The sequence below is a fragment of the Ambystoma mexicanum genome, chromosome 4p (genome assembly GCF_040938575.1).
Source record: "Ambystoma mexicanum isolate Mex_15411 chromosome 4p, UKY_AmexF1_1, whole genome shotgun sequence".
Taxonomy (NCBI): Eukaryota; Metazoa; Chordata; class Amphibia; order Caudata; family Ambystomatidae; genus Ambystoma; species Ambystoma mexicanum.
The window spans coordinates 133,086,567-133,107,512 of record NC_090927.1 but is presented as its reverse complement, the minus strand read 5'-3'; the positions used below and the strand labels follow the sequence as shown (position 1 = coordinate 133,107,512).

General features: G+C 44.3%; 1 protein-coding gene across 5 annotated transcripts in view; it reads left to right on the top strand.

Annotated features, from left to right (window-relative positions):
- Window positions 1-1,273: 1,273 nt before the first annotated feature.
- The window catches only part of DTNB (dystrobrevin beta), a 1,559,893-nt gene continuing 1,540,220 nt past the window's right edge, over window positions 1,274-20,946 (top strand). For all 5 annotated transcript variants that reach the window (XM_069605562.1, XM_069605560.1, XM_069605566.1 and 2 more), the window contains exon 1: window positions 1,274-1,367. The gene's annotated coding sequence lies outside the window, so the exon portion shown is untranslated. The remainder of the gene's footprint in view (window positions 1,368-20,946) is intronic.

Below are 20,946 nucleotides of genomic sequence, written 5' to 3'. Positions count from 1 at the left end.
CCTGTACAAATCACCCCTTCCTAAACTTGAAATTTTTACTACTTTTCAGAAATGTATGCCTTTCTGTCTTCCCATTCAGCTTTCCTACCCTCCTCTTCCATTCCGTCCACACATGTCCTATTGGAAAAAAAGGCCAAAATCGCCTACCTCTCACAAAACGGCTGGTAACCATATCAAAATATGTTTTTTTGGTTTCCACTCAACCTGTTCTTGAAAGCCTAGAAAATGGTGAATGCAGCACAGCAAACCATTTGTTCCTAGCTCTTACAAGGAAAAAAACCACAGGCTTTGCTGTGCATAATTTTATTACCATTTTCTGAAAATAACTCAAATGTTATCCCTTTTTGGTTATTCTCTCTCACCCGCCTACAGCAAACTAGGATTCCTTGGTGGCCTTACGACCTCCTACATGTGGGAAGAAAAGGGGCCAAATGTGGCTGAGATATCTCATGTAACAAAAAAGTTACAAGGGATTGAATAGCGACATACTGAAATCACCAAACAAGGCCTTGGCACTGGGGGGGGGGACCCCTTGGCAGTCAAGGGGTTAAGCACGTTATAAATAACCTATCATATCATTATAACTTTTTAATTTAAAAAGGATTAAGATGACTGCCTTTAATATTAAATCTAAGCAGTCAAAAATCTGTTTATATTTTAAAGAGCATGGGCATTCTTTGGGGGCCATTAAGGGGTGGTTCAGAAACAATATTTTTTTAAATATAAAGTTCTGAAAATGTTACTTACCTCTATACCCATTAAAATTTGAAATTCTTCACGAGGAAAACCTCTAAGGTCCACAAATAAACAGATATGGGACTGTTGACATAATCCCACTTTTGATTTTCAAAAGTTGACAGGGATGCTGCATGGATTGCTTGCAGTCACACATGCTGCACAATTGTACATAGCTTACTGGTGCTATTAAGGACACGCGTCCTGGCGACTGTGTGCAGAGCACCTGTGTTTCTAGCACAAGGGTCTCCGGCTAATTCTCTCTCTCACACACACACACAGCTCCATTAGGTCATGTTTGGAACAAAAGATGGCGCCCCAGGCCAGACCACCCGCAAAACTACGCTCGCCGGCGTGCATCGGGATAGGGCGCCGCCGGTGCGTCATGACGTCTTCATAACGGAAAAGGTGCATTGCTTGTGGTAGGTTCCGAGGACCACAGGAGGAGGAGGAGGGAGGGATGGAGAAGCGCGCGCGCCTAGCGGACAGATGTGCTGTGCTCTGCATGCGCCAGACAGGAGGGAGGGAGGGAGGGTGGGGGGCAGGAATGCGCGCGGCCGCGCTTCTCAGGCAGGAGTGAGAACGGCCGCGGGAAGCGAACACCGCAGCCTGCGCGAGGGGGGGCAGCCGAGGTGAGAGGTCAGCCTGAGGGATGGGTCAGGACAGTGGTGCAGGGATGGAGAGGCTGCAGTGCAGGAGGATGGTGGTGGTGGTGGTGGAGTGCTGGGGGGGAGGAGGAGGAGGAGGGATGAGCCTCACTTCCTGATGGAGGTGCAGGGCAGCGAGCCAAGGTGTGCAGCAGCACGAGCAGGAGGAGGAGGAGGGCTCGGCTGTGACTGTGTGTGTGTGGAGGGTGGGTAGCGCGTGCCTGTTGTGGGGGGAAGTGTGGTGTACCTGTTTCCGCGGGTGCTGCAGGCCTGCGACGAGTCGTGGCTGCTGTTTGGAAGGATGCTGAGCTGCCAGTGTTGCTGCTTGGGAGAGACCTGTGCTGCCAAGGTTGACGTCCTATTTGGAGGATGCTGTGACTTGTGTTAAAGTGCTGCTTAGATAATTGGTGTGGTGGTTTATGTAGCGCTTCATCCCGCATTTCTCCAGCTTTTAAGTGCTACAAAGTCATTATTACCCACTTGTGATACTCAATGTATCACCTGGAGAAGGGCTTAGTTGGCCCGACCGGTGTGGTGTTGGGCACTTTGTGTTTGCCCTCTCCTCCTCTTATGAGTAGTGAAGGTTTGTTGCTTGGTTGGGTAGCATGCTTAGCTGCTTGCTGTCTTTAGGCTGTTAGCCCCCCTCAAAAAGCCTGGAACCCCGTATCCGTTGGTCCTTTGCGTTGTGCACTCTGACCTCAATTACATATATAGCTTAATTTGAAAAGAAAGTGCTAGGGCCCAACTATTTTCCAGCATGCCTGTGACACTGCGAGCGGGCAGTTCACCACTCCACCCCCCCCGCCCCCCATCAAATCTGCTCCACACAGTGTCGACATATTTGTGGTTAAACAAGAGCTAGGGGTTGATCGATGCACTGACTATCACCACTTAATAATCAAACTTGGTCTCAGACAGTAAGTGCCAGGTCTAAAAAATAAGTACTGGGACTGAGCCCAGGCAAAACCCTCCCACAAATGAAGTACTGTGTGTGTGTATATCTATATATATATATATATATATATATATATATGTGTCTCTGCTCCCAACTGTCCTGAAAAAAGTGAAGCAGAGGGGTCAATGTTGATTGCGCTGGGAATCAAACTAGACACCTTGCGGTGGTGACTACGTGTCCCAGCATAGCAAGCGAACCTGTTTCAGTGTTTCGTGCCATCCCTAAACTATGGTATAGAAAAGGGCCTCCTAATAAATGATACTTGGCTATCTCGTATTAAAGGGCAACTCTGGCGCACCGTCTTGGTGATACAGAAAAACACTCTGGTCCAATTTAATTGTTTCAGTTAAATTTGGTCTTTTTATATTCTTGCTTATTTAAAGGGATTTTATATCTATTTAAATAAAAAAGGCGTTGGCCCTGCGTAAAAATGAAATGGTGGCAAATAGTTTTTTTTTAATTTTTATTTTTAAAGACACATTTGTAAAGTCTAATGATCAGTGAATACTGATGACTGGACAATCCTTTCCAGACTTGCCTAAACATGAATTACTGGTAAAAGTTAAACGTAGAGCACGGTTAAGAATGTGACAGAAACTTTATTCTTTTACCTTCTAGATCCCTGGCTGTTGAGTACCCTGAAATGTATTCCGAAGTATGCAGAATTTCAGCCGTACATAAACCCTTTCCCTAGTAGACGAAAATGTCAGGTTAAATCGGGCAGGTGCTCTAGGAGTTCTCGGTCCACAGTTCAATTTTCCCAGGTATCAGTGACTTATGTAGACTGTGTAAAACTTCAGAGAAAGAAACCTTGAAGCACTTGTATGTTAACTGTATTGCTTTGCAGCAACTTCGATTCATCTATTTTGCACATTTGTATGTGATACCCATAGTTTTTTATGTGATAGAATGAGATCTGGCTCCAGTTATCAATGAATGTTCAGATTGTTAGATGCCAGACATTTTTTAGAAAATGGGTTTATCTATTAACTGTTAAATTAGAAGAAATGTTGAATTCGTTTCCTCTGTTTTATGTGTGATATTTATATGTTCTTTTTTACAATAAGTTGTGACGGGTTTGCTTTAGCAAATCCAGGCCTAAACTAAAAAGTATCAGCATTTCAGAAAGAACTGAGTGTGGGGCCTCGGGGTTACACATAGCTGCAGTAGGTGCATTAATCGATTCGTCTGTCGACCCTCGCAAACTTTTGAGGTCAGGTGGCCGAATATCTATTGCAGCTTTCTTTGGCCCATTACACCCATCTTTCATCCCAATTCATATGAAGTTTACTTTCACTGAGAGATACTAAACAGTACGAAGTGTGTGCCATCGACGTGCTGGGCAGAGCAGTTAACTCTTGAGTATCACAAAAAAGGTAGCAGGCGCTCCTCTCCAGAAAGAACATGGCATGATAACCTGTTCTGAGATGAGTTTGCAGCACATGCTTTTTGCTCACTGTACCTTTCAAAGATGGGAAATATCTATTTGCATATCAGTCTTTGTCCCGCCCACATGGCCAGTCCAGTACCAACAGCAACTCGATACACGTGTTTCAGCCTGGTTGGGCCTCATAAGTGAGGTGAAGCTGTACCTCTCTATCATCATCATGGGGGTGTATATTGATCTGAGCAGGGCAGGTTTCTGTGCTTTGCCATTGTACATTTGTTGCTGCTACCTGTCAATGTGATTTAAATGGAAATGCTTTGCTCTCACAGGTGAGAGATTTGACAGACTTGTTGTAAGGCCTCTTTTTCACCTGTACGCCATTGGCTAAGGATCATGGCATAGTGCTTCCATCCACTTCCCCAATTTGTCCTAGGAATGCTAAGGCCCTCACAGGACAGTGGCTGGCTCTCCCACTGGATGTCTGCGGTCAATGTGCTGCTAGATTTTGTTCCGGTTGCAGCCAGAAATTGCTGAAAGCCTTAGAAATGGTCTGGAAGCTATTCGGGGCTGGATGGAGGCACACTGGTTTAAACTAAATGTCGGGAAGACGGAGGTTTTAATTATTGGTCCATCAGAGACAGGCAGTATGTGGCCAGGGATTCTTCAAACTTAAGCAATTGAAGAAAGTTCATCCTTTTCGTGCCTGAACAATGTCATGCTCGGATCGTGGCAGCAGGTATCAATGGTAGCGTTGATTACTGCAATGCAATCTACTTAGCGCAGCTTTCTTATCGTACTCGTAGCTTGTAGGTACTGCAAAATGCAGCAGTGCACCTGGTGAAACAGATTCCCTCGAAGTGGAGTGCACGACAATCCCTACACTGGTTGCCTATCGAAGGTAGGGTCAAGTTTAAATCATTGTTTGAATCACTGCCATCCAAATGGCAAAGGATGCATAGCCATTCAAGAGAAACGTTGTAGTTGCAACCCAAGCCAAACTGTAAGATCCACGAACACTGCACTTCTGTGTGTGCCTGGATATCGTAGGGAACTGCTGGACGGAATAGCTTTCTCGGTGGCTGGGCCGAAGTTGTGGAACTCCTTGCCTTTGCACCTAATAAATAATATTGACCTTCCTTTTTCTATAGCTGGCTGTCTTTTAAAAAAAAAAAATGTATTTTATTTTAACACTTTCTTTTTTAGTTTTTCTCGCTCTTTCCGTGTCGGCGCCATGATGCCTTTGGTGATAGTGTGCTCTAGAAGAACCGATTTGATTGATTGTGATGTGCTCCTTTAGTAGATGCTCTGTTGTGAAGTTTCACAGGTTGTGACGGTGCTGCTAAGCTTTAGAAGTGGGGTTGCTGTGTTGGAAGATGTGTTGGTCCTATTTGTAGGCTCTGTGTTGCTGGTTGATTATGTTGGGTGTATGGTGGCAAAGGTGTAGGCGTGGAGGTGCTAATTGGGAGGATGCTGCACTACTAAGGCTTGGACAGTGCGCTGCTTGGTTTGGGTGCATGCTGCTGCTTTTTTAGGGGAGATTGCTGCTTTGCTACTGTTGGCTTTATGAGGTGCTTCTAAGGTTTGTTTGTGTCATTGTTACATTTGAGCCTGCTCTGCTGTGGGGAGTTGGAATAGCTCTGGACATAGCAGTGCTGGTAAAGTTTGAGTTGAGTTCTCTAGAACCATGGTCACCTGTTGATGAGATTTGGGTGTTGTGGTTTTGGAAGTGTATTATGGCATAGGCATTGTTGCTTCTTTTGCTGCTTGAGCAGTGTGTGCTGCTATGGATCACTTTAGTGACGATTGGGACCTCGGTCTGTTGGTAAAGTTTAGAAACTTGAGGCTCTAGAGAAGAGGTGGTTCTGCTAATTAGTGCTGCTGGAATTGTAGCGTGCAATGTAGTGGGGAGGCACTGCTTTCTTTTCTTGGGACTTCTGCTTGGGTTCCCTGAATAGTTTACGAAGGTTTAGACGCCGAGTGTTGTTCTTATGGGTCTTCTAATGAGATTGCTACACTGATAAGGCAGGGGTTGAAGTTGGAATTCGTGGAGCAGGAGCTGGAAGTAGCTCCTGAGGGTTGGGAATTTCCTCTTGACCAGGAGTTACCATGACCCCAGGAGATATGAAACTGAATTAGTTCATAACTTTGCACATTTAATGGATGACAAAACATGTCTATTGCAAGAAGGACGAGAAATTCCAAGGTTGAAACATTCTGCTTTGGTTTAGCGATTTTAACATTGAGAGATGCACATGTCAAAACAGCCACCCTGGCGTGTCTGAAAGATGGTGAACTTGCTTGTCTCCCCCTGCCAAACTGTGGCTCGCATCCAAACATCCACACACCATGAACCCCTTTTATCTGTGTCTAGATTGCTCTATTCAGTTTGGTGATTCTACAGTCTTGCCATATTGCTATACATTTCTTTACTTTTACTTTCTCTTTACATCACTTTGCCTTTTATTTCCTATCTATATTTCTTTGTCTGTTCTTGTGTCTTGTGGCTATCTCTCACTTAGTCATTACTCGTCTTTTCTGTAACTATAATAACTGCCCTTAAATCTATTTAATTTAGTGCATGATCCCTTTTGCAATCTCTTTACTGCCACATATGTATCTCTGCTGCCACCTCTTTTTCTGTGATGCCACTTTACTCGCTCTCCGCAGCTGAACGAGGAGATAATATAAAGGGTGCCATACATCTAAATTCCACATGAGATGCAAACTAGAACTGTGTGTCCAGTACATATGGGCAATCATGCTTCAAATGTCTTCTCTAGGTTTCCTAATGCACCTTCTATATACATTCCCAGACTCCTGGGTATATTTGTTTTGAACCATTTGGCCTGGGTAGCCAAACTTATCTCCTTTTGTAGCTTTTGTTACAACCAGGCTCTTCTAGGCTATAACCAGGAGCTAAATGGCTCCCATCAATTTCGAACCCTGTAAGGCTGCTAGTAGGGTGCTTTGTATGTTGGGAGATTGATTTGGCTTATGGATGTACTCTGGGGATAATTCTTGAGGTGGAAATGTGTGCATCTGCGCTTGGAATAAGAGGGAGTCACTTTCTTGATTGGTGCTATTTTTTTTTAAAGCTGATGGTAAGAATACAATGTTTAGTTGTCTTTAAACTTTCAGAACAAACCCCTTGTAGTATTTGAGTGAGGTTGTTTGTGCAAGTGGCCAGCATTTTAGAAGCAATGACTACTGGTCACATTGTGACATAATGTGTCAACTCTTGGGTAGGCTACATTAGGTGTGTGGGGGTAGGAGCTATTGCTTTTGGTATTGTTGGTCAATACTTTTTGGTGGAGTGCGGAAGTCATATGTCTCCTTTTATTCTGAAATGGCTTTCCCTGACTTTTTACAGCTATTAATTAATCTGGATCGGTTTATGGTGTTTGTTTTGTGCTCTTCTGGAGCGATATACCTGCATGTTCTCGCTTATTTTCTAAGTTCAAAGTATATTCAATCTTTGTAAGTTCTGCGGGCAATGTTGTTCCATAAAGGCCCCATGAAGAAAGTTCAAAATCGGTGCCCATTGCGTTGAAAATTTAGCCTGCTCCCATTGAATTGTTTGGGACCCTCCAAAGATACAGATCTGTACCAGTAATGATGCCAGTTGAAGAATGTAAAATGCCTTCCTCTTATATTTCGGCTACCGTTCATTATCTTGTTGTAAAAGGCTCAAAAGTCTTCCCCGAAAGGTCTCTGTCTTGAAAGCAAACCTTACCTTCCTATTTTCCTGTACTTCTTCCCATAATTGAGACAGCTTAGGACATGACCACCATATATGCAACCAATGTCCTCTTCCCTCCCTCTCAGCCCTCCACCCCCACAACCTCTCCAGCAAGAGAACAAAACTGATCTAGTAATTCTATGTAACCGTTCAGGGGTATAGTGTCATTGATATATTAATTTGAACCAAAATTATCTGATCTGTGTGGATCTTGTCATTCTCGGAATATCTAACCATAAACTGGACCATGATTCCTCTGTAGGCATGAACTCCAAGGTCTTTGCCCAGGCCAGTTGAAATGTAAGAACACTTGGTGGGGTTTCTTGTTTATACCCCAAGCTGGAGTTTACAAATTGTTCGAATGATGCAAGTGATCAACGCCGCCGAATTGTTGGGTGGGGCCATCATTCAATGGCGAACTTGAAAGTATTGGAAGCGAAGACTCTCCTGGAGAGCCAACTCCTCTTTACATTATGCATAAGATTTAATCTCTTGGCCCAGAAACATTTCATAAAACTTTATACATCCCCCCCTTTTCCATTCTGGGGAGGAGCTAGCAGACATTCCTGGGGTGAACTGAGGGTTTGCGAACAAAGTGTTGATGGGGGAGGGAAATGAAGTAAAGCTGTGTTGACGGGCAGCCGATCCCATGTATCCTCCAACCCAGTAATCACTCTGTGATGTATATTCCGAGGTCTGTCAGATTTAGGTAGCCGTAATTTCTCTCCCGTTCTAGGGCCCACTATAGCTCTTTCCATCTGGTTCTAACTTTTTGATGTGTCTTCTCTAAACCGATCTTTGTGACTTGCAGCTCTGCCGCTCGATAATAGTCTCTAAAATTAGGAAGGACTACCCCACCTCTGGTTGGAGAAAGCATTAATGTTTTCAATGCAGTACGGGAGGGGCGTTATTTTTCCATATGTACTTAGATATTATTTTGCAGTGTTCGGAGAAAGGAGGCCGGTATTTGGATCGGGAGCGATTGAAACAAGTACACCACCTTAGGTAAGATCACCAGTTTACTTGCGTTAATCCGTCTGAGCCATGAAACCGTTAAAGGGATCCAGGACTGGACAAGCTTATGAATTTCGACTAATGTAGGGTGGAAGTTGGCAGAGTATAGTTCCCTGAGAGAGCGTGTAACGTTTACTCCCAAGACCCCAATGCCCTTTGACGTCCACTGAAGCTGTGTCTATTTCATTGCTTTAGATAATTCACCCTGTTTAAGGCCCAGATTCAGAATCTCAGACTTTGTGATGTTGATTTTAAGACCGGCCACTCTACTGAACCTTTCCAGTTGGGCAAGTGTCACAGGTAATGAAATACTCAGGTTACTGATCGTGAGGAGCATATCATCAGCATACGGCATCAGTTTGAGTGTCTCTCCCAAAGGATATGTCTTCTATTTGTTCAGATTGTCAGAGCTGTGATAGTAATGGTTCTAAGTTCAATGCGAAGGGGACAGCCCTGTTTCGTACCTCTACATAGAGACCTGTGGAGAAAGTTGACAATTTATGAGCAATCTAGCAGAGGGATGGACGTAATTTGCCTTTACCATCGCTAAATATTTGGGTCCAAAACCTATGGCTCGTAAGGTGTTTAGGAAGGACCACTCTACATGGTTAAATGCTTTTTTGGCTTCTAATGACACAGGGACTTCTGCGTCCTCCTTTTCAGCCTCATTTTCAATTAGATGACAGATTCACCATATATCGCTGTGGGTTTGGCGCTCTTTTATCAATCCCATCTGGTCGGGAGGGATGAGTTGAGGCATAAGGCCTTCAAGCTGGTTTGCAAGAATGTTTTGTATATATTTTTGTGTTCACGAGTGCAATCTGGCGATAAGAACCGCATTTAGCTAGATCCTTCCCTGGTTTCTGAATTAGGATTATTTTAGCCTCTTCCAATGAAGCTGTTATTTTGCCACTCCAGATAAAAGAATTATAAAGATCTGTTAGTTTCGAGTAACCTTAGCCCTGAAAGCTATTTAAAAAAGGAGGCAATGTATCTTCCGGTCCCGGGGCTTTATTGGAAGGTTAGTTATAACTGATAGTACTTCTTCTCAGGTAATTATGTGATCTAGGTTTACTCTATCCTCTTCCGAAATTTACTTCAATTTATTTGATTGCAAATAGGGTTTTTTGGCTGTCCAGTTAAAGCATCGAATGAAAAAGGATCGAATGCAAAAGGATTGACACAATAGGGCTGAAAACAAAAGGATCACATTTTTTTATTATATATATTTTTTTGGTTTTCGTATAGTTAAAAAAATGTTTTTTTACCAAAAAAACGGAGGTTGGGAGGGGGGGGGGGGACCCCCCAAAAAAACAATTGTTACAAAAAAATAATAATTCAATCCTTTCGTTTTCGGTACTTTTGAGTCGATCCTTTGACCATTTGTTTTCGATCCTATAACCGTTTTTTTTTTGTAGGATCTGATCTGGAGAATCTGATTTGCATAAAGTAGAGTAAAATGCTTGGAACTAGGCTATCATTTCTTCCTTCGTCATGACTTTCTTTCCCATTGTGTCTTCCTCCCCTTGAATTGTCTGGGACGCTATTTTGTGTTTTAATTATTTGTCTTAACGTGTATCCTCTGCTTTAAATATAATAGGCTTTTTTCTGCCTGTTTAGTTAGTATTAAATCCAATTTACCCATAGCATTCTGATATTGCCTTTGAAAATCCGGGGATGATCTAGCTCCATTTGTTTTAGGGTATCCTTTAGTTCAGCCTCCAACTCTATTTCCATTTTACACCTAAGCTTCCCCCTATATGCCTGTATTGCGATAAGTTTCCCCCAAAGGGTCGCTTTAAACATATCCCAAACCAAATCTAAACTCGCTTTGGCTTCCAGATTAGAATCAAAAGATTCCTTCATTTTCCCTTATGTTTCGTCGCATATAACAGGATTTGACATGAATTCTTTCGGGAACCTCCAGCTCACAGTGTGGGGGACGACATCGGGGAAGGTCCATGGTTAGAGGGGCATGGGTCTGAGATGGTGATTGTGTGTGTGTTTCAATTTGTCACTCTTCCTATAAACCTAATTAAAGCCCAAAAATAATCTATCCTGGAAAAGGATTTGTGAACGTGGGAATAGTATGTATACGCCCTTTCTTCTCCTTTCACGGTAGGCCACGTGTCCTAAGTGTCAACTGATCAAATTTCTGTTTAAGAGCTAGTGAAGGTAGGGGACGAACATATGTAGTGTTAGAGCTTCTACCTCGTATAGGGTCCCATGCAATATTCAGATTCCCCATCACAATCGTTTCACTCTGATTAAACTGTTCCAAATTGGATAATGCTCTCTTCAAAAGCCCACTTGGCCTGTATTTTGGGCATATAGAGAGGCCAGAGTTGAGGTCAACAAACCCATTTGCACTAAGATCTAAAGAGTGCAGCCCTCTTTATCGGCCCGCACCTTAATATTGGAAACCTGCACATTTTGTCTTAAAGCGATAAGTACCCCCGCTGTCTTCCCCTTTGCGTTAGCCTGCCTAATTATCGGGTATTGCTTTAATTTTAACTTATGATGATCCTGATATTTAATATGCATCACCTGCAGAACTGTAAGATCAGGCTAATGTATGTTAAGTAACCATTCCGATTTCCTCCTCTTAACAGGGGTATTAAACCCCCTATTAAGTGTCAAACAACGGAAGATAAAGCCATTTTGCAGGACCGCTACCTTTTCAATATACCGCACTAACAGCTTCTTTCTATCCCTTTGTCTTTGGTTCTGTGTACAACCGCCACCCAGCCCCCGCAGCTTTCCCAACGACGTCCTCCCCAACAATTTCACCTTCTCCCTGATGTATATCATCTTTGCTATTCTCTCTTTGGACTCCGTCCTCAGAGATGGCCTGCCACTTAAACCAGTGATACGTGCAGGGTATCCTAAAACCCTAATTTTTATCTTTGGGGAGTTCCAAGATGAGCTTCTGTCATGCCCCAGCTATACTAGAACAATCTTAATCTGCGAAAAAGTACCTTATTTCTCCTTAACGGTGGTAGCCAAGTAAGAATTTGATCCTTCAGGATTGCGGGGGGTTCTCCGCTAGTAGAGGGCCTTTCTGGTTTCTTGTCCGGGTCCATTGAACGGTTGTCCATTCCCAATATCTTGGTCCTTGGTGGGGTGTAAGGTTGCATCCCAGTGCTTGGGCCCAGTTGATCTCCTGGTCTATTCGCAAAATTCAAGCCGCTTCCTCCTTCGTTGTAGCCCGATGCTGTTTACCCTCCCACATGAATAAAAGACCAAAGGGGAATGTCCATCTGTATGGTATCTTCTGAGTTTGTAGATATTGCAGGATCTTGCGCATCTCTCTTCTTTTTTTTTTGTAGTGTCCTTGGGGATAGATCCTGATAAAGTTTAATATCATTCCCATAAAGTGTTATCTGCGTCGCTTTCCTGGCTTCATTAAGAATGAGTTCCTTTTGCGGGTAACTTGCCAATGTCACCATAGTGTCCCTAGGGTGGGCACCCAGATTCTGACGCCTTGGACCGACTCTATGAATTCTGTCTATGGGAATTCTTACCTCCGCATCGGTAGTCAGTAGATCTTTAAAGACACCTGGAACTTCCTCTCTTAGGGCTGAGTCGAGCACCGATTCCGAAATGTTCCATATACGGGTATTGGACCTCCTCGATCTATTCTCCAAATCCTCACATTGCTGCTCCACATTATGTTGTCCTTGCCAACTGTTAAGGAGCACCTCGGATTTCATAGATTCCTGTGCTAAATCTTGTAGTGCTTGCTCATTGGTATCTGTCCTTTCCTCCAAAGAGGGGGACCTCTTTTCTTATGTCTTATATGATGGATTTAAATTCTGTGGTAAAATTGTCAAATTGTAAAGAAGCAGCGAGTTTGTCCTGAAAATACTGCTCAACATCCACTTTTGAGGCCACCATTTTAGTAACAGCACTGTCCTGCTGTACTTTGGCCAGCTCTCCCGTTTCTTTTTGGGCCCACCCGACCTGAGCCTACAGCTTCATATCGGATTCTATTTAGGAGTAGGAGGGCGGGAGTGAGGGAGAACTCTTTTCTTTTCCTCCTAGGTCCTGACATTGGCCGACTGCTCTCCCGAAATTATCCTGCTACAGATAGTGGATAAGTATTCCCCTTTGTTTCAAAGATCCCACTGCTCTTTTAGCTTTCCGGGAAATGTCCAATATACGTGGTGTTGTGATCAGATTTACCTTAAGCAAGACTTGGCCTTCCCATGAAACTTGCTCACTAGAGTCCAGGTTTCTCCTCTTTCAGGCAACGTTAAAGCTGGTTAGTTCCATCCATAAGTGTTGAAGGATGTAGGCAGCTGCTATGCGAGGGCTGCCCTTATCTGCTAGCCCCCTATCTTCCAAAACACAAGCACAGTGCCGTTTCTGGTGTAGTTGTAGTCTCCCCGGTGGTCCAAGCTCTATTCCTTCTGTGGTCCGCCTATGGTATGTCCCAGTGACTGTACCCTATTTCTCAGTACCATTATCATGCTTTTTCGAGTTCAGAACATTAGGCGCATACAGCCTCGATAGTTATGAAGGAAAGAGTTGGTTAAAAGTCATAAAGATTGAGCCGCATCCGGGCCCAATGCGGCTTGCCGTTCTCCCTGGAGAGTGGGGGGGAGGGCTTTGTGCTTCTCCAGGTAATGTGGGCGAAGTAAGAGCAGTGGTAGAAGTGTACTGAAAAAAGTAGTGGAACTGTCGTCTCGGCAGGGGAGAAGGTAGGTGGACGCATTGTGCAACATGTGACAAGGTGTTGCGTTTGGGGCATTTCAATAGTCTTAAGTGACTAGTAGCTAAGGCTCCTTTTACAACTTTACACTTACACAAGGACATTAATGGACATGCCCTCTATATAGAATGATGAATGTGGTCGTAAAAAGTAGAGGAATGCTAAACAGAAAAAAATAAAAGCAGTGGAACAGCGCTCCCGACCGTTCCCTCTCACTTCGATCACTGAGTAAGAGTCACTCACCCAGTGCCTTGGATACTATAAGGCCATGCCTGAAGCTGAGAAAGTCAGCAGGGCTCCCTGGGGGCGCTCTGCAATGCCGCATCGAACGCACGTTTGCCCTTCCTCTCCACAACTCTTCCCTGCAGTTTCTGAGGTGCGGGGCAAGTTCTTGTTGCTGCGCCCGCCTTCTGTAAATAATTCTTTAGCCCAGTGTGTCGTCCCTCAGGGATCCGGTTCCACTTTGCTCTCCAATTCAGTTCCTGCCAGAATCACCTTCGTCGCATGATGCTAGGGTGTGCTGGGTATTCAAAGCGTATATTGTAGTTTTAACGTTTAATCCGCAGATGGAAGCTTTTAATGGGGCACGGAGCTCCATCAGCCGTGTCCTCACAGATTTTGCAGCCATCTTGGTTCTCACTTAGGTGGCTTTTTGCTTCAAATACTTTGGGCCTGATTCACAGAACGTTTCCCTGTGGCATTGTGCCATCATATAACACTTCCATGAATCGGGCCCTTTGGGTCTTGCCCAGCAATCTACATATTTGCATTTCATGATATTCTTCTCTGGTGCTGCTTATGACCTGGAAGATCGCTTGCATTACAGTAAGCAAGAGGCTAGTATAAAAGGGATGGCGGTGCAGCCTTGTATTATATGGACTAAAAGACCCCCCTCGCCTGTGCATTCTAATGGTATGGCAAGTCACTTTGGGGTTCCCCGACCTTCTAAAGAATCTCTGCCTGCTGTCTCATTCCTCTTTTTGTATCCAATATAGCACTTCGCACACCCTTAGGTAAACGATCACTTGAATTTCCTTTGTTTGGTCAGGTCCTGAAACTCTCCTGCTGTGTAATATCCTTATAAAGCAATGTATCCCATATATAAACACACGGGGGGCTTGGCTTCCTCGTGTATTACTGCCACACTACATGACGAATGGCACACTACATGACGATATGCTGCGGTCTTTCGCTACTTTATTGGCCAAAGCTCCATTTTTGAGAGAGGCAGGATCGTGTGAGGGTGGGGTACACATTTCAAGTTGCAGGCATAAATCACTCTATATCAGTTTACCACATACACTCAACGCAACGTTTCTTATTCGCCAAGAGTCCATTATCGCTTGTCAATGGCCAGCACGTATTTTGTGGCTTGGTTGAGAAATGCAAATGGCTTCATGAAGGGGGCAGGTTTAAGTGGCGCTGCTAAAATCAACTCTCTGAATTAAGAATATGTCGGTTCCCGGGGCATGCAGTTACAGGGAATGGATGGTGTACCGAAGTTTCTTTACTACCCCGGAAGGATGAGTGTATGCTGGTGCCCCTGGTGTGACTTCCTTTCTTGTGATGAAATGCATGAACAGGAACAACCTTTTTTTCTATTGTAACATTTCCTCTGCATTGGTCACGTTGAACTTGTACGTTGTTGAGTGGTGCAAGCGGTTCAATGTTGCAGTTTGCAGGTCCCACGTCCAGCTTTTGAGACGTGGTTGTAGGGACTGTTCTAGGTAGGTTTTTGCATGATGGTTGAGCACAGTGTGGCGTGGTAGGTTTGCACTTCTTCATAGAGATTGGGCTCAGTAGGATGTGCTACGGTTTCACATGTTCTTAGACAGTAAGTGGTGAGTCGAGTCTTGATTTGCTCACAGGACCTGGCCTGCTGCAGGGTGTGGTAGGGTTTCTGCTGACAGTATTTGCATTACACGCACGCGTCACAATTTCATGTAAGTGGCAGGTTATCCGTGCAGGTAACTAGCTGCATTAAGTTCTCCAAAGAGACCAGACTGACACAGAAGGCGACCCCTGTTGTCTCTTGGTACTGTGTGCACAGAAGCAGAGTACATGTGCACACGTCTGAAGGATGTGTGTGTGTCGTCTCTCGAGAGGTGGTCTGTTTCGAGTGGAGTGCCCACTGCCCACCCTCTTTCTTACCCCTGGACGGGTCTCGTCCACGGGGAGGCCACGTAAGGCCGATGTGGAGCAGTTTATGGTGCAGTCCTAGCTTTCCTATGGCCTCTGCTCTGCAAGAACACTCATTCGGTGCTAACACGCAGATCACGTGGAATGTCCTATTGCATCCATGCATGTCCACTGTCTACGTTAGTTTTAGTAAATGCTCCTTACTTTGTGGTAACGTGCACGGAATAATCTGATTTCGAGCATGTAAGTGCTCGGTGCTCCAAAAGCCAGCACGGATTTGTCCATTCAAAAAAAAGGTGTTGAACTAAGTGGGTACTTTTTTAAACTCCTGCATGAAATGCTGCAGCTTTACAAGCCCTCGTTTGAGTATTAATCGCAGTTCAAATAGTAACAACAGTTGGTAATGTTTAGTTTCGAACCGTAAATCAAGTCTATTCTGCAGCTGACCTGTATAATGGTACTTGGAGATTAGTAGAGTTACAGCTGCTCCTGGTGGTACTTTCTAAGGATCAGCCTGAGAAGAGCACACTGCAAGGGGTGAATGTAAAGACATGCACGGGGTCTATTCAGCCTGCATTCTCTACTCCAAGGCCAGGGTGGCCGTGCTAACATTGGATAGAACATGCTTGTGGAAGTGGTACTTGAGGTAGCGCCACTCACCTTGGTGGCTCATCTGTGCTCTTGATTGGCCATCAAGGGCTGGCAAGATAGCTAAGCGCTCGCGCCACACTCCAGGTTGCCTGCGTTTGCACCAATGAACATGCAAAGACTCGTGGAATGTGAAGATGTGCGGTGCTGCTACCAATTGTTTGAAATGCACACCTCGATGTTGTAAGGCTATTGAACGTCTAAGGTGGATTAATAGTACTCGCTGTCACTCGACAATCGCTGCGATTCTAGCGTTTCGTAGACACGGTGCTCTTCGCTTTGCTGCACTTGACATCCAGTCCTGATGTGGCTCATGCAGTGCTGATAAGCGCAAGTGCTTCTTTACTGGTGAGGCTGTGTTGGGTTTTGTTGTGGCTTAGTTCGGGTATTGTGGCACATGCACAATAGCTTTCACTCAACGTTCACCTTATTGTGCAGTCTTTTTTATTTTTTTATTTAACGTGCCTTTTAAGTTTAACCTGAACACTTTTTTTGACAACCTGATCACGAAAACATTTTCCGCATTAGCCAAGCCCTCGTATTTATCAGCCAGCATTATTCACATACACCCATCTCCTAACCGAGGGCTCAGGCATAGCCTAAAGTATTTAACCACTGCAATAATCAACGAGGTTTTCTCTCCTCTCATCAGAATCTCACAGCAAGTTTCTGTTTTGTATTTCTTAAGAAATCGACCAAAATAAAATGTCCTCTCCTGGGTTAGACCTGTACAGCTCATGTATAGGTACGATAGGTTTTCCACGGACCCTTCCGTTTGACAGAATCTGCAGCTACTATTAAGCCATGTCCAGCTCTGACTAATCACCAGCTTGGGTTTTACAGATTCAATCTTAGACTCAGAAATTGCGCTCTGATGCCCGGATCTAGGCATTTTCTCAGATATTCGGAGGGCTTTCCATGGCTTATCTCCTGATATAGGGAATAATAGAGCTTGTATTTATTTGCTTCATCCGTGGTGTTTATCCAATCATATGTCCATAATTTATTTTTGGATTTGAAAGTATTTTGGCAGCCACTGAGCCTGTGTCCTGTCAGTAGCCCAGTTTCCCAGCAGTTTGTTATATCCATCTTCCATTTCGGTTTTTACAAGATCCACCATGGGGGGGGGTACGGAGTCACTCTACATTGCCCCATTAATTCAGCGATTTCCACTCTGCAGAAGCCTTTAGCAATGTTAATCCCAATTCCTTTTTTATAATCTGGATTGGGACTGATTTTGGGAAACCCAGGTTTTTTTTCTCCAAAACAGGCCTTCCAGCCTAGCCCAGTTCTTTTGAGGCGTCCTCAATGAGGCACCCGCTCCATATGTCCGGGTTGGGACGACCATGTCTTTATAGAATTCAATTAGGGGAAGAATTGAATATCGACAAAACTTGCGTTTTATAACCGGAGCTTGATTAGCTAGGGCCATGACTTTCCCATTTAGGGAATCCACCATATTTGACTCAGTTTGCAATCTGGATCCCCAGATAATTGAAGGAGTCCACCAATGTAATTTTGGTACCCCCGACCCCCACCCCAAACTCCACCTGAATAGATTTCCATGCTTTTGGCCACTTTTTTATGGGGAGTATCTCAATTGATTTGCATGTTTTCCGTGACGTATTCTGTAAGTCTATTCAGCTGCTGTTGCAGACATATGGCTTCGTAATTCAGGACTAGGCCATCCACATAAAAGGGTATGGTTAATTTTAACCCCTATCAACAGCGGGAAGCATCGGACCTGAATCATAAACTCCCTCCAGGTCTGCTATATACAGATTGAAAAGGGTGGGGCCAAAGGGCATCCCTGCTTGACACCTCTGCCTGTTGGTATTGGTTTCTTCAAAGACCTAGAAGCATTGAGGCGTATTCTTATAGAGGTGTCCGTGTGTAAACCTCCAAGTTGTTCCAAAAGGTCTGCAGAGCAATTCCAGTGACTTAGTTTTCTCCAAAGACGTTGCCTATTTATGCTGTCAAATGCTTTTGAAAAATCGATGAAGGCCAGGTGAATCTTAGTCTTTGTCTTCAGGGCTTTGGCCTTTAAGATTGTCAGAAGGAGAGCTGGAGGGAACGTCCAAAGACCTTTTACAAAGCCTGATTGGAAAATGTCGTTTCTATTTTCCTCGATGGCCCAGCTAATAAGTCACTTCAGTAGCAGTACATCCAATAATGCAGTAGGACGGTAATTTTGTGGGTCGTTTCTGGCGCTGTTTTTGAATATTGGGATCACATGGGCCGTTCTCCAGGACGCCGGTATAGTTTTAGTTGATATCACGTTTCCAAGGATCCGCTCCAGCAAGGATTCCCATTGTTCAGGATTTTCTTTTAGGATTATTTTTTTAGTCCATCAGGACCCGGAGCCGGTGATGGACTGACACGTTTGATCATGATCTCAAGCTCTTCCTGGTCGTAAGGAAGGATCCAAGTACAGGAAGGTGTCAGTTTAATATCATTCGTACTTGTTATTTCTTTAAATAGGTTTCCAAAGCAGGTGACCCATTTGGCCTTGGTTACTCCATTTATCTGAGACTGATTTTCGGTGCGTCCAGTTGTCTTAGTAAGGGCCCAGATTTCTACTGTATATTTTTCGTAATGGCCTTCCTCATTTTTTACGCATCTTATTGGATTAGAATGCACTTATGATAAAGGAGCCAGAAGGTATATTTATTATTGGTCTTTTTGATTTCCTTTATCGTGGATGCGTCCTCACTTCTTTCCTCATCTTTCTACCACCAGGCGATCTAGCACATGTTGTTGTGTTTCCATAGTTTGATTTTTGTGGTTTCTCGTTTTTGTGTGAAAGAGGGTAAGGATTGGGACATAGTCCAGACCTAGTCCTGGGCAGCGGGTCCAACTGTCTTGGGAGTCTAGCCGCATAGGTAGCTACCGTTAGGTCCAGTGCTCTCTTGGACATCCTTCACCTGGGTCCATTATTTGTCACCTCAACTTGAGTATAGCATCTGTCTCTAGACCGACAGAACTCAGCAAGCCATGATGGTCTCAGACAATTATGATCACTGGATTGTGCTGGAGTTATTTTGAAGCTGTTTATGACTTCTATCATGTCTCTGGAAACAAAACTATAAACCAATACCGATTGTGATCCTCTTTTCCAAGTTAGGTGGCTTTGTTTGTTTTCTTCAAATGACCCGTTCACAATATGAAGGTCACGGTTTTCCATTAGTTCTTGCCAGGCTAATCCTTGTTGGATTTGTGGGTTCCTCACTCTTGATGATTTTGCTGTTGTTTTTCCATTCTCAATCATGCAGGTCAGGCTTAGGTCACCACATAGAATGATGGAAGGGTCATCAAGATATGCCTCATTGAGTGTTTCTGCAATTATCTCAATCATGTTCTTTGCATCAATTGTTGTGGTGTTCCAATATATGTTAATAAGTATCAGGTGTTTCTTTTTTGTCTCCTGTTTTAAACGCGGAGTATCTTCATTTATCAGAACCGTTTGGTGGATATACACATTTTCTTTGTCACTATTTTGTAGTTAGATTCACTATTAATTAAGGTTAAGAGTCCAGCCCTTGGCTGGCCGGCCACTCCCATGAGTGCTGGATACATCAGGATTTGAAAGCCATCAAGGCAGGGCTCTGTACTTAACCAGGTTTCCTGGAGACAGATAAAGTCAAATTCCGACCATGATAGCGCACCATCTTCCAGCAGGTGAGAGAAACCCCTCTTATTCCATGACGCCAGGGATAAGCATTAAGTGGCTTAGCTACTGGCAGGATTTAGATGCCAGTACAGATAGATGGCAGCCAGGACCAGGAGTCAGTCTTTGGGTAGCCATTGGGGGATTTACCAACACATTCGACCCTCCTGATCAGCCCTTTGTCCATTCCGTGATTTACTGTTGGCTTTAGATTTTGCCACCAGCCATTTTGGTTTTCATCTTCTAGCTCACTCCGGTCCCCTGTTGAGGGTCTAGCCCTCCCTGTCATTTGCCTGGTCGAAGAGCGCCCTTCCTCATGCACCGATTTTGTTGTTGTTGATCTTTCATTCTCTACGGTCCGTGAGACAGACTCCAGCTCTGTCCCTCTTTCCATGAGGTCAGTTGGATTAAAACCCAAGAGGTGAAAGTTAGCCACAGAAGAATGAAGTAGGTTTTTGACCAAAATGGACTGTAGGTGTAAGTGAACAAGGTCCGAGCGGTCTTCTCTTCTGAATTCGACTACGGCAAAACCGCCTGTATTTATGTGGTGCAGTTGGGGAATGCAATGGCATAATCCTAGCACGTTGTATCCGTTAAGAATGAAGTCCCCTTCTTTATCCACTACTCTTTCCAGCCTCGGGCATCTTGCCAGATCTTTCTTTTGCAGGTTTCTATGCCTTGGTTTTGCCCCTTGTGATCTGGGCCTAGACAGTTTTGTTTTTGTTCTTTTTTTAAGAGTGGATATCTTCTCTAGACACTTCTGTTGTAAAGCCTCTCTGTAGTCATCAGCACCCAGCACTCATACACAGACCTGTTGTGGAGTCTAGATTGGTCCAGGTAAGGCTTTATTATACAGTATGTACATATTCCAGTTACTCTTTAGTATATACAGTCACATAAGGAACAGGACAGGAACATGGATGGGTATTAACAGTACTAACAGAGGAGTAGACCCACCGGCCATCCTATCATCCCAGCTCAGGCCCTCAACTGACACTCTCGGGACATTCACACACAGATCCACTCAACATTCCCCTGAGCTGCATTCATCTGATAGCAAACACTCCAGGCCAGTGACAAGACAATACTAAAATATAACCACTGCCTTCTCTGCCACCAGATCTTGCCCACTCTCTGAGCTTATTCAGGTTATACTATGGTTCAGTGTGACCATGGTAGTTTGAGTTCCCACTTTATCACTGTCCTGTTTGGACGTTTCCAGGTTCCTACTTTGAACTATTGTGACCTCCTTTCGATGTTGAGGTGCCTCTGTGTTGTCGTTTTAATAATGGTTCAACGCT